The 12,307-nt window shown below is 30.6% G+C and overlaps 1 long non-coding RNA gene across 1 annotated transcript; it reads left to right on the top strand.

The window, feature by feature from the left end:
• Positions 1 to 2,623: 2,623 nt before the first annotated feature.
• On the top strand, positions 2,624 to 9,741 carry LOC132757324 (uncharacterized). Its single transcript, XR_009629435.1, has 3 exons — positions 2,624 to 3,270; positions 3,351 to 3,648; positions 9,305 to 9,741. It is a non-coding gene; the product is annotated as an uncharacterized LOC132757324 (long non-coding RNA).
• Positions 9,742 to 12,307: the final 2,566 nt, after the last annotated feature.

Genomic DNA, 12,307 nt, shown 5'->3' with positions numbered 1-12,307 from the left:
TTTTGTACTTTAACACTTTTTGCCTGAAATTTGGACAAAGCATACTTGGATTGTGAATAAAAAATTCTCGATTCAATTTTTTTTATATCGGTAACCTAATAATTTCTAACTATTCTACAGTATCGCGGTCAGTATTTTCTATTGAGCAGCGGATCGTTTAGGGGTAGTTTAATCAATTTTACAAATACCTGTAAATACTTTTACGTCTTGTAGAGCTACAAAAATACCTCTAGATATATAAAACTCGTTGAGATAAATGAAATTGCCATTAGTTTGGAAAATATCGTCGCTGAACTTACCTTCGTTCCCCGTTCAAAGTCGCGAAATGGGATGAAAGTCCTCATAATATCGAGCAATATCCGGGGTACGGTATACCGCAGTGTTATTAATACTCATGAATTAAAGGTAAAAAATGAAGTTTTACTTTATTTAAACGATGGGATAAAATAACATATTTTTACTTATTCTTCATTTGCCTATGATGAATAAGGAAATGTCTCGATGTTTCATCTGCATGTTTAATCTGACACTGACCAATTTAAGATGCAAATCAAGATTTTTTTTTTTTTGATTTTTTTTTTTACATATTATGATCTAATAAGTCGGTATTGCTCCTTTTCTTCAATTACATTTTTACTTAAAGTTTAATAATTACACATATGAATATTATAAGTCACATGTTACAAGTTCAAATATATTTAGCAAGATCTTCATTTCAGACTTTATCTCAGTTGCGAAGTTAAACATGTATTTTTTCCGATTGCTGAATTTATAACTGGGGAATACCTGCAAGCGTGAATGGAGATCATTTCAAATGTTATGATATAAATATTTCTAAAAACGTATTTCCCTAGAGTAAATTGTAATCCAGAAATCGAAAAATGCCCCAATTACAAAAACAACAACAATATAAGTCAATGAACCCGATCTTCGTGCATTTCGAAACAATATTATAAATGTGTATTAAGAAAAACTAAAAAAAACCTACACTTTTTCATTTTCAGATTGCTGCTTGATGATCTATTTATACAAAATTATTTCTCTTAAGTGGTCGGTGAAGAAAATGAACAAATTTTATTCCCACCAGAACAACTTGCTACTGGGAAGCTCCATTTTTATTACATGTCTATGGTGATGCTTTTTATGCTTGACATATTTTGATTAATGACCATATGCTCTATGGAATTGTTGTATTGTCAACTCCATATTTGATTTATGAAGAAGTGCGCTCTACAAAAGTCACATACCATTAAAGTTCAAGGTAACACACTCACTGAAGTTGTTTTTTCAGTACGTTTGCTTGGTACTGTCGTATAACGGAGAAAGAACTCACGGATGTTTCATACTTTTAATATACAAATACAAACACACATGTGTACGAGTGGAATACCAAAGCCGAACTCCCCCTCTCTCTTACATTTGAGAATCGTATATATAAAGACAACCTGTCATAAGGACATTTTATAATGTATTTAAATACACACGTTTTAGAGTTACATATATTAATCATTTTGACATAAGATCAGTCCGCTTGTATCCTGAACTATAATACTCATAAATCATGTCATGTTCCATAGTGCACATTATGAAATAAAAACCTTAATATATGTATATACATGTTGACTTGTCATTCTTTTTGAATATAGCGTGTATGACTCATTAGCCTGTGCAACCAGCTATACGACAATTCCTCCTTTACTTATATATAAAAAAATTTAAAAAAAGTATTAAACAAGGTATTATTTAATATCAAACATTTCAAACTCGTTCTAACAAATTAAAAAAAATCTAAAATCTAAAATCAACTTGACATCTGTTTTACCCCTAAGGTAAGGATGTTTTACATCAACCTTTTGTTACTTTATTCTCAAAGATAAATCGCCGAAGGTAATATCCGGTCAGAGATGTCCGGTCAGAGATGTTATCTAATGACTTTTTATTACTTTATTTTTAAAAGAAAAAATCACCTTAGGTCATATCATCTCTGATTGGTCAATTGAATATCGTGTGTAACCTTTTCATGTTTGAATTCATTTTAATAGAAAAATTTGGATAGATACAATGTAGCACAGGTAAGTTTACTTTTGATATTAGTTTTAAAAATTTTGAATAAGTAAAATAATAATTATTGTTAAATGTTCGATTAATCTTTATGCAAAAAAAAAAATACAAAAATAATATGTTAAAGTAACATAAGGTAAATATTATAGCTTTATAAGTTTTTCAATAAATATTAAATTTCCTTTATTTCATCATAAAAAAAGAAAAAAAAGTTAATTTCTAGAGATCAAGAAAACTTAAAAACAAACAAATAAGTTAACAATTTTCAAAGAACAAATTATTTTAAGAATATTAATTAGAAAAACTTTAAGGTATAAAATTTAACAGAATTATATGTATGATAAGAGTAAAAAAGATATTTATATACGAAAAAGTTTAAAAAATATTATAAACAATTGATAATTGATAAAATGTCCAGGTGTTTCATTTCCTGTAAAACGTGTATTGTGCATGCGCATTGAACACTTCCTGTGACAGGTATATTTTTTGTAACAGGTACTTGCTGACATCAGTATGGTTTGGTCATCGTGACGTGTCGGGAATTTCAAATTGTTGGTATGTAGCTTTCTTAAGTATAATTTTAAATTGACACTCATAATTGTTCATAAATGTTTGATGTTCTTGAAGATTCTTTTAAATTAATATATATGTATTTGATATGTGTAAACGTAGACTTTATACACAAGTTGATAAAGTTATATTCAAATATTTATTGGCACATCTGTAAACGCTGTTCTTGTTTCGTCGTTGTAAAAAGAATGTCTTGTATTGAACAATACAACAAAGTGATGATAGATCTATAATTCTTCATTCATGTAGCAATGCTTTTGAGTAAAAGGTAATTAAATTAAAAGTTTGCTGTTGCACGATTCTTGCAAATGTTTATGTGATATTTATTTTGGATATCTCTGTCGCGCACAAATAATTATTTTGATAAGAAGTTGTCATCAGTATTTCTCTGGGTTTTTGTTTTTAAGTTTATATAACACTTAGAAAAACACATTCTATTGATAAACGGAAGTTTTCGGCTTCTCTGGTTGAAGACAGGAACAAAAGTTTATTTGATTCCACAATTTTGTTGTTGTTGTTGTTGTTGACGGCTGTGTCAGCATAGTTATATATTTTAAACATCGTAGACGCTTATTTCATATAATTTTACATCGAAGAAGGTGTTTATGGTTATATCTGCATGGTTTTACATCGAAGAAGGTGTTTATGGTTATATCTGCATGGTTGTACATCGAAGATGGTGTTTATGGTTATATCTGCATGGTTTTACATCGAAGAAGGTGTTTATGGTTATATCTGCATGGTTTTTGTTGTACATAGTTTGACATCGTAGAGGCTGACTGTAATATTTCTAGTCAGGCGGTGTTTGACTGTACCGGCGAATTCGCTCGCACCTCTCTGTCTTGGCTGGACGACAAGTGATCGTTAGACCAATATTTTGCATTTTCGTCCGTTGTCAGATCGGTTAATAGATATTATATACAATAAACATAATTTTGTTTTTTCAGATATTTGAACAACAAGACAACTGTCATAAAATGCATAGGATAAGAATTCCCATGAAAGATGTTCTTAAGTGTAAGTATCTAATTTATGTAATACTTGATATTTAAAATTTTTACTTTTCATATTGAATTTTTTAGACATTTTTTGTTAGTTTTTAACTAAGCTATTAACTTTAGTTTTATTTCGACAATAAGACTTATCCCAATTTAAACTTTATTTAATGATTGTGCGTTGACAGTTTGAAACATGTATGTATACACATGTTATTCTAATATGAAATAAAGTAAATAATCAATTTGAAACTCATGATTAAGTGCTGTCATTTACTTTGAAATGCATTTTAATTAACCGATCTATTAATAAACATATAGCGAATAACGATCATTTTAATCAATAAAAAAATCAAAGATATATATTTCTAATAAAAGCAAGTTGAAACTTGATATAAATGAATACAACCACCAAAAATATAAAAATATATGATTAAATAATGTAATTTTCTGTTTTGTTTTATTATCGTTTCTTGTAACATATATATATTTTTTTCTTTCTATAATAACTATTTACAATGCCTGAGGTCAATTTACCGAAAATTAGTATAGCATATAACACGAAATATAACGTTCTATAACATACTGGCTAATCCTTGTAAAAACATTTTAACATTCGGTTTCAAGCGTTTATTATTATGTACCTTTGTGTTTACCTTACCAGATACTTTATATCGTGGTTTTACAATACTTTTCTTTTTAGTAGAAATAGAGTTTATAAACATTTCATTATCTGAATCGTTATCATCAGCCATTGAATCTGACTGAATAGCATTATATGCTGCTTGTGACTGAGGATTGCTATTTACTTGTATGGAATTTGAGTCTGATAATTCTGAATCAGTCTGCGATTGCATTTCTTCTGAATGTGCATTACTTTGAGCATTTTCATTATTTGAAATTTGTTGTTGTTGTCGAAGATGTTTCTGTAATTCAGCTAATGGAATATCATCTTCACTATCAGAATTTGACCTTTCTTTTCTTACATTCTTAGCAACTTGGGGTAATACTGATTCTGGTATTTCTGAAGCATCATCAGTATCGCTATTTTCAGGTGTAACTACAAATGTGGCATTTCTTTTTGGTCTGCCAGTATCATCTGCTTTTGGTATTGACCAGTCATTAATATTTGCGAGCCTAATTTGTTCTGCATGGACTTTAACTGTTGAATTGTCAAACTGATTTTTTATTATATAAGTTAATGGTGACCTTTTCTCCATAATTCTATAAAATGGCTTCCAATTCACATCTAGTTTGCTTCTCTTACGAAAATTCTTCTAAAATACGGGATCGCCTATTTCAAATTTGATATCTTTTGCGGTCTTATCTGCATAGCTAGCTTGTTCTCGTTTTGCTTTTTTAAGGTTCTTATAAACAGATAGAAAAGTATTATGTTGTTCTTGTAATGCAATTTTGTGATACTCTTCGCCATGATAGCGCTGTCTTGGTTGTAGCAACAGGTCGACCGGTAATATGGCCTCACGGTTATATAACAAATAAAATGGACTATGCTTTGAAGTCCTAGAGACATTGAATCTAAGTGCAGCTAGTGTCATGTTAAGATGAATATCCCATTGTTTGAGATTTCCCTGGATTCTTTTAGCTAAGATATCATGTATGACATGGTGAGAACGTTCATTTTTCGCGTTTCCGGCAGCATGATAGGTAGTTGTACGCACGTGATCAATTTTTAACTCTTTAAGTGTTTCTTTGAAAGCATTACTTGTGAATTCTGATCCATTGTCAGTGACAATTTGTAATGGACATGCGTATCTAGGGTAAATTTCTTCTAATAGTAAATGTATAATTGTATCAGTACTTTTGTCAGCAGTAGGGAAACACTCGGGATAACCACTGTAAAGGTCAATAAAACAAATAATGTTGCGGTTACCACTCATTGTTTTTTCATATGGCCCTATAACGTCGATACTCATGGTCTGGAATGAATACATTGGTACTCTTGTTTCGCCCATAGGTGCTTTTATTTTTGTAAGATTACGTGACTGACAATCAACACATTTAGAAACATATTCATACAATTCTTTGAACATATTTGGCCAAAAATATTTTTGTTTTATTGTTGTAAATAACCTCTGTGTTCCTGGTGACCATTATTTAAATGACATTGAGTAATGACAAGGTGTTTTAAGTGTTGCGGAACAAACAATCTAAGATTAGGATTATCATCTACATTAGACAGATAATAAAGAACTTGGTCAATTTCTAAATATTTGCTCTGCACTGATTTAGTTGGCTGTCCGTGACGTAGTAACATTTTCAGTTCAAGAATAGTTTGATCTTTATCTTGCTCTGAGGCCATATTTAATTTTTCGAATTGTTTAATAACTTCTACAATTGGCTCTTGAAATTGGTATTCTTTGTTTGCTATTTCTTTGGCATTAAAGTGCGTAGAATCAAAAGCATTTACTTCATAGCTTTCATCAGTTTTCACAGCATGTACATTATCATTATTTGAATTATTACTTGAATTTGAGACTGTTATTTCAAAGGCATTGTCATTTATATCAGGCTCATAAAGTTCAATATCGGACTTGTTAGCATTTTTATCATCAGCTGGAGGTCTAGAAAAGAAATCGGCAATTAAATTTAATTTTCCTGGCAAATATTCAATTTTACAGTTATAGGCAGAAATATTTAAAGCCCAAAGCTGAATTCTTTTGTTTTGCATAGGTGCTTCTAAAAGATATTTTAAAGGTTTATGGTCTGTAAATATAGTAAACTCTGCATTATGTAAATAAACATCTAATTTTTGTAACGCATAATGAATACTGAATGCTTCTTTTTCTATGGTACTGTACTTTCTTTGAGATTCACTTAATTTATGAGATAAGAAGTATATAGGTTTTTCAATACCAGATTTGTCACATTTCTGACTTAAACATGCTCCGACCACTAAATCTGAGGAGTCCGTGTATAGAATATAAGGCTTATTTGGGTCTGGGAATGCTAAAAGTGGAATACGTGTTAACATTTTCTTTAATTGTTCAAAACTTTCTTGACATTCTTTTGTCCATTTAAACAAAACACATTTTCTTGTAAGATTGATTAAAGGTTCAACAATTTTAGAATATTTAGGGCAAAATCTTCTATAAAAACCAGCAGCACCAAGTAAAGATCTGACATCCTTAACACATTTTGGTACCGGAAGTGACCTAATAGCTTTTACTTTTTCTGGGTCTGGTTTTATACCTTCATGATCAATTATAAAACCAAGGTACTTTGTTTGTTGCTGAATAAAACTGCACTTTTTCAGTTTAAGTTTTAATTTATGCTCTTTAAGCTTTGAAAATACTGTCTGTATATGTGATAAATGTTCATTTAATGACTTCGAAAATATCAGAATGTCGTCAAGATAACTGACAGCAAATGCCTCTAAACCTTGTAAAACATGTGACATGAGTTCTTGGAAAACTCCAGGGGCAGAAACTAGGCCAAAAGGGGTTCGGTTGAACTCAAACAAGCCTCGGAATGTCGTAAAAGCCGTTTTTTCCTTGTCTGATTCATGCACGGGTATTTGCCAAAACCCTGAGCGCATGTCTAGTGTTGTAAAATATTTTGAAGACCCTAGTAGTGTTAAAATATCGTCAATTAATGGGAGAGGATATGATGTTGGCTTTGTAATTTTATTCAATTGTCTAAAATCAACACAAAACCGTTTACTGCCGTCACGTTTTCCGACAATAACAACAGGAAATGAATAAGGGCTATGACTTCTTCTTATAGTATTAGCATCTAACATCTCATCGATAGCATCACTCATAAATTTTCTATTGTTTAAAGGTGTGCGATATGGGCGTAATTTGATTGGAGGATGATTACCTGTTGGTATTTTCATGGTTACAGTATCTGTCTGTGATAATTCAGAATCTTTATTTGCGAAAATATTTCTATTTTTCCTTAATAAGTCTCTAACAATATTAAAATGCTCTGAAGGTGTATGAATATCACGTTCGAAATCGTTGTTAAGAGGGGAAGTTGTTTGAAGAGCCTCTGTGACCGAGTTAATGCTCTCAACTTCTGAAACTTTAGCAACTACTGAATCTCGTTTTAATCTTATAGTTTTATGCGTATTGTTGACAATCATAATAGGAAATCTTCTATCAGCCGAAAGTATCATAACAGAATTTGTTATCATAAGGCCTGGTTCAGAAGCAATAATTCCAGTTTCTATACTTTTTAATTCATATATTTTATCATTTTCCAATCCTGGATTTTGTTTTAATTTAGCAGTGCACACATTAACTGTTTGAGGTTTCAGAATAACATCCTGTTTTAATCTAACAATTGATGCAATATGAATATCTTCTTCGAGGGGTACATATGTATTATTAACTCTTAAGCAGCCTAAATCAAAATATAATCTAACGCCATTTTGTGTTAACCAATCACGGCCTAAAATAATATTTCTATTCATTTTAGAAACAACATAGAATTTTTGAGTTGTTTCTGTTTTCCCTATTTGAAAATTTAGATTTATATAACCATCTATATGTAAATAATTTCCGTCAACTGAACATAAATTTATTTTCTGTTTTATAAGTTGAGGGGGATTCTTCAATTTTCTATATATTCTGCGATGCAGAAGACAAACTTCAGCACCTGAATCTACTAACGATCTGTATTTATATTTTTCTATTTTAATCAAACACGAATTAGGGCTTCCAGCTAATGCTATACTAAATTTTGGTATTTTATCGTTCCTGTCAATGACCCCTTTGTGACAGGAACTTGCTAGTTTTCCTGAAAATTTATTTTGTTTCTGTCGTAAAAATTTTGTTTACGACATTCACGCATAATATGACCAAAATTATTACATTTCCAGCACTTAATCTTTGATTTCAAACTATTATTGCTATTATTTTTCCTAAATCGTGAAAAATTTTGTCGGTGAAATACAGAATATATTTCATTTTTCCTAAATCTACAACTACGCACATGGTGACCTGGTCTCTTACAGTACACGCAAAAATTTCTTGTATAATAATGATTAGAATTATTTGCTCTGTAATTATTGTATTTTGCGTGATTTTGAGAATTAGAAAATTTTACTCTGGCAGAAAATCTAGCTCTGAAATTCTGTTCATTCATTGCGCAAGTAATTGCTTCTTGTAAAGTTTTTGGCTTTTCTCTCATAAGTTTAAGTTTTAAATAATTATGCGCTAAATTATCCGTAAACAATTCTACTAACTGAAGTTCAATTAAACTATTATCTCCTAGTTTATAATTTTCATAAGCGGTTTCAGCACAATTAATAAATTTTTCCCCAAAAATTTGAACACTTTCTCCCAAATCTAGTACTTATTTCTTCTTTTAATTGTTCCCACGAATTACGAGGATTATCACGCAAATATCTACATATAAAATCGCTTGCAGTCCCTTTACTTGATTGAAATGCGACTAATTTTATTTTATTATCATCCAAACCTTTTAAAACAGCATATTTTTCTATAGATTTTATCCAGTCATTAAAATATTTAGAATTTCCATCAAAATTTTGTACTATTTCTGATAAACCCTGTGTACCTATGACAGTTGAAATATTGTTCAATTTATCTGACAAATTTTCAAAAATTGTAGCTATTTCTTGATCTGACATCTTCAAAATTAGCAAATTACAGGTATATAAACGATCACTCACCTTTAATTTTCTATTTCAGGTACTTCGTTGTGTCCCGCTGTCCAAAATCGTCGCTTCGACATCGCTGGTCTTAGGCGCCAAATCAACCGTTGTCGTATAACGGAGAAAGAACTCACGGATGTTTCATACTTTTAATATACAAATACAAACACACATGTGTACGAGTGGAATACCAAAGCCGAACTCCCCCTCTCTCTTACATTTGAGAATCGTATATATAAAGACAACCTGTCATAAGGACATTTTATAATGTATTTAAATACACACGTTTTAGAGTTACATATATTAATCATTTTGACATAAGATCAGTCCGCTTGTATCCTGAACTATAATACTCATAAATCATGTCATGTTCCATAGTGCACATTATGAAATAAAAACCTTAATATATGTATATACATGTTGACTTGTCATTCTTTTTGAATATAGCGTGTATGACTCATTAGCCTGTGCAACCAGCTATACGACAGTACTATGGTAAAAATATGAAAAACGAGAAAGATCAACAAGGAAGGGTTGCATTCAATATATTCATCCCTCAACAACAAAGGACCACCTGCAAGGAGCCCAGCAGGATACCAGACAGGACAGGGCACACGGGCAAAACAAGGACGGGTTGTTAATTCAAACCATCCAAAATAGGAAAAAATAGAGATCAACAAGGCAACCAAAGACAAAAACCAACCAAAAGACTCACACCAGTAAAAGGGCACGGGGGAATGGGTTGGTTTCAGCAGAATATAAGCAAAGACATTGAATTTTGTCATCAAAGTATTTATTGTGGTCATGTAACGGGGTATATGATGCCAATTTCTGTTTGATGAATAACAATTGATGTTTTGATTGGAAAAGAAACTTAAACTGCTGTGAATATATTACTTCTGCATAATTTAAATGGATACAGCTCGCATTTAGGGTTACTTTTCTTCATTTTAGTCACTAATGACTCTTTTTTGAAAATATGTGGTATTTCTTAACGTGAAGGAAAACTATCAGAATTCGTGTACTTTTCGCGGCAGCTGTCAAAATTTGAGAACTGTAGGAAATATTTTTCTGTGATACCTTAAAAAGATCGATGTTACAGCCTTTACTCCTTTAGATATATAAATGCCCAACTCAATATCAAGTACACTGAATAATTGCCATACAAGATAAAATGTGTTGTGTGTTTTAAACAAGCTGCGTTGCATTTTACATGTTTCAAACAAATAATATTACTAGATATTAGATATGCTTCATATTGCGTGTCAACTACCTGATTTGAAACTGATTAGTATTTGCGCTTGATCATACAATTAACATGTGAACTTTTATCCATAATTTAATATTGAACGCTGTAAGATATAATCGAATGATAACACTTTAATTAAACTTATGTTTTGTGTATTATTTAAATGGCAAGATAAGGAAGTGGAAAATAAATGAACATTCAATAGTGTTCACCAAATACACCTTTCATTTTATTTGATTTATCTTTCAGAAACAGTGAGTATGTAAAATAAATGGGGTTTTTGTTTGTAAAAAAATTAAATGATGCTAAGAACATAAATGATATATCAATTAGCTTACCGACATTCAAATTGTATTATATTAAGTTCATCTGCTGTGGAAATTATCGTTTGAACTTTAAGAAAATATTTCAGAATGTGAGTATTTATTTAAATAGAAATTATAGTAAATCGCCTTTCAAAGTGAATGGCGCTTACTCGGAATCTTTGCTAAACGGATGAAACACTACTTAAATAGTAGAATGACATATTTTACCTGTTCACATACAATATTCATGTGTATTGAATACTAGAACATTCCATGTTACAATTCTATTGAGATTTGACCATAATTGGCACCAATGTAAAATTATTGCTGAGAGTTTTCTTTTTTAATATTTCATAAGAAAAAGCTTTATTTCCCATTAAGATAAACAAGTAAACCTTATCATTGTTGTATTAAAATTCAATTAAAGCTGGCTGGACTCTCATGACTAATATTGAATACTTTATAGTAGCACCGGTTCTCATTAATATGTTTGACTGTTTTAAAGATAAATTTTTATACTTCAAAGTTAATGAATTTTATTTCAATTTGAGGGTACTTATCATTTGATAGTATTTGTATACCTGACCGGTACTTGAACACGAGACCATCAGAACGACGTTCGGCGGCTTTACCGACTAAACTATCCGGCCGCTTACACATCCTCTCCTCTATATAGTGAACCTTTCTAAACAGTGGCATACTTACCGCTATATTGAATTTCGTCCTCTAATTCCTAGGGTTACAGAGCAATAATATTTAAACCCTAAGCAATACAGGGCAGTCATGGCTGGCTCTATGTTGAGCACCAAATGACATAGGATAAGAAATATGTGCAGACTGACCGGGATTTAAACCTGGAATCCGGAATACCGTTTTAGACAGTAAAAATTATTTGTAAAGAAATAGTTTAATATTTATCAAGTTTATAGTTGATGTATATTTTACAGGATATATATGTGTTGATAAAAGTAATAAATAAGCGTCTTATCAGCAGAAGAGAGAGTTAATACTAATTAAAGTCAGCTGTTATAAACTACGGTGGAATAAACATGTTTGATAAATATTAACCTTAAGTCCTTAACACGATTATAATGACAATTATGTAAAAAGAGTAAAAAATGTAGTGAAAGAAGATCAGAAATCAGCAATTTATGTGCTTTATGTCACGTACAGTCTGTAATTGGAAAAAATGAAATACGCACAAATAATTTCCTATTCAGTTCAAATTATAACTATAATTTCAAAAGGAGATTTCGATCACATTTGAATATCTTTTTGATCAAATATCATTCAAGCACAAAGGAAGGGGAGAATCGATAAGGTCATGAATATTGTAATATGTTGTGTAAAATGATGAATAGAAAGGAATTTTGATATTCAAAACAAATTTTCGTCACGAAATGAAAATTATTCTTCCTCATTAACAAACAAAACATTAATTTTGAGATTCCACAAAAGTTGTTAAATACTTTAATACAACTGTTAT

The sequence above is a fragment of the Ruditapes philippinarum genome, unplaced genomic scaffold (assembly GCF_026571515.1).
Source record: "Ruditapes philippinarum isolate M1 unplaced genomic scaffold, ASM2657151v2 ctg2638_1_1_1_1, whole genome shotgun sequence".
NCBI classification, from domain to species: domain Eukaryota; kingdom Metazoa; phylum Mollusca; class Bivalvia; order Venerida; family Veneridae; genus Ruditapes; species Ruditapes philippinarum.
Note: the sequence above shows the minus strand (reverse complement) of the source record. Positions and strands in the feature narration are given on the sequence as shown.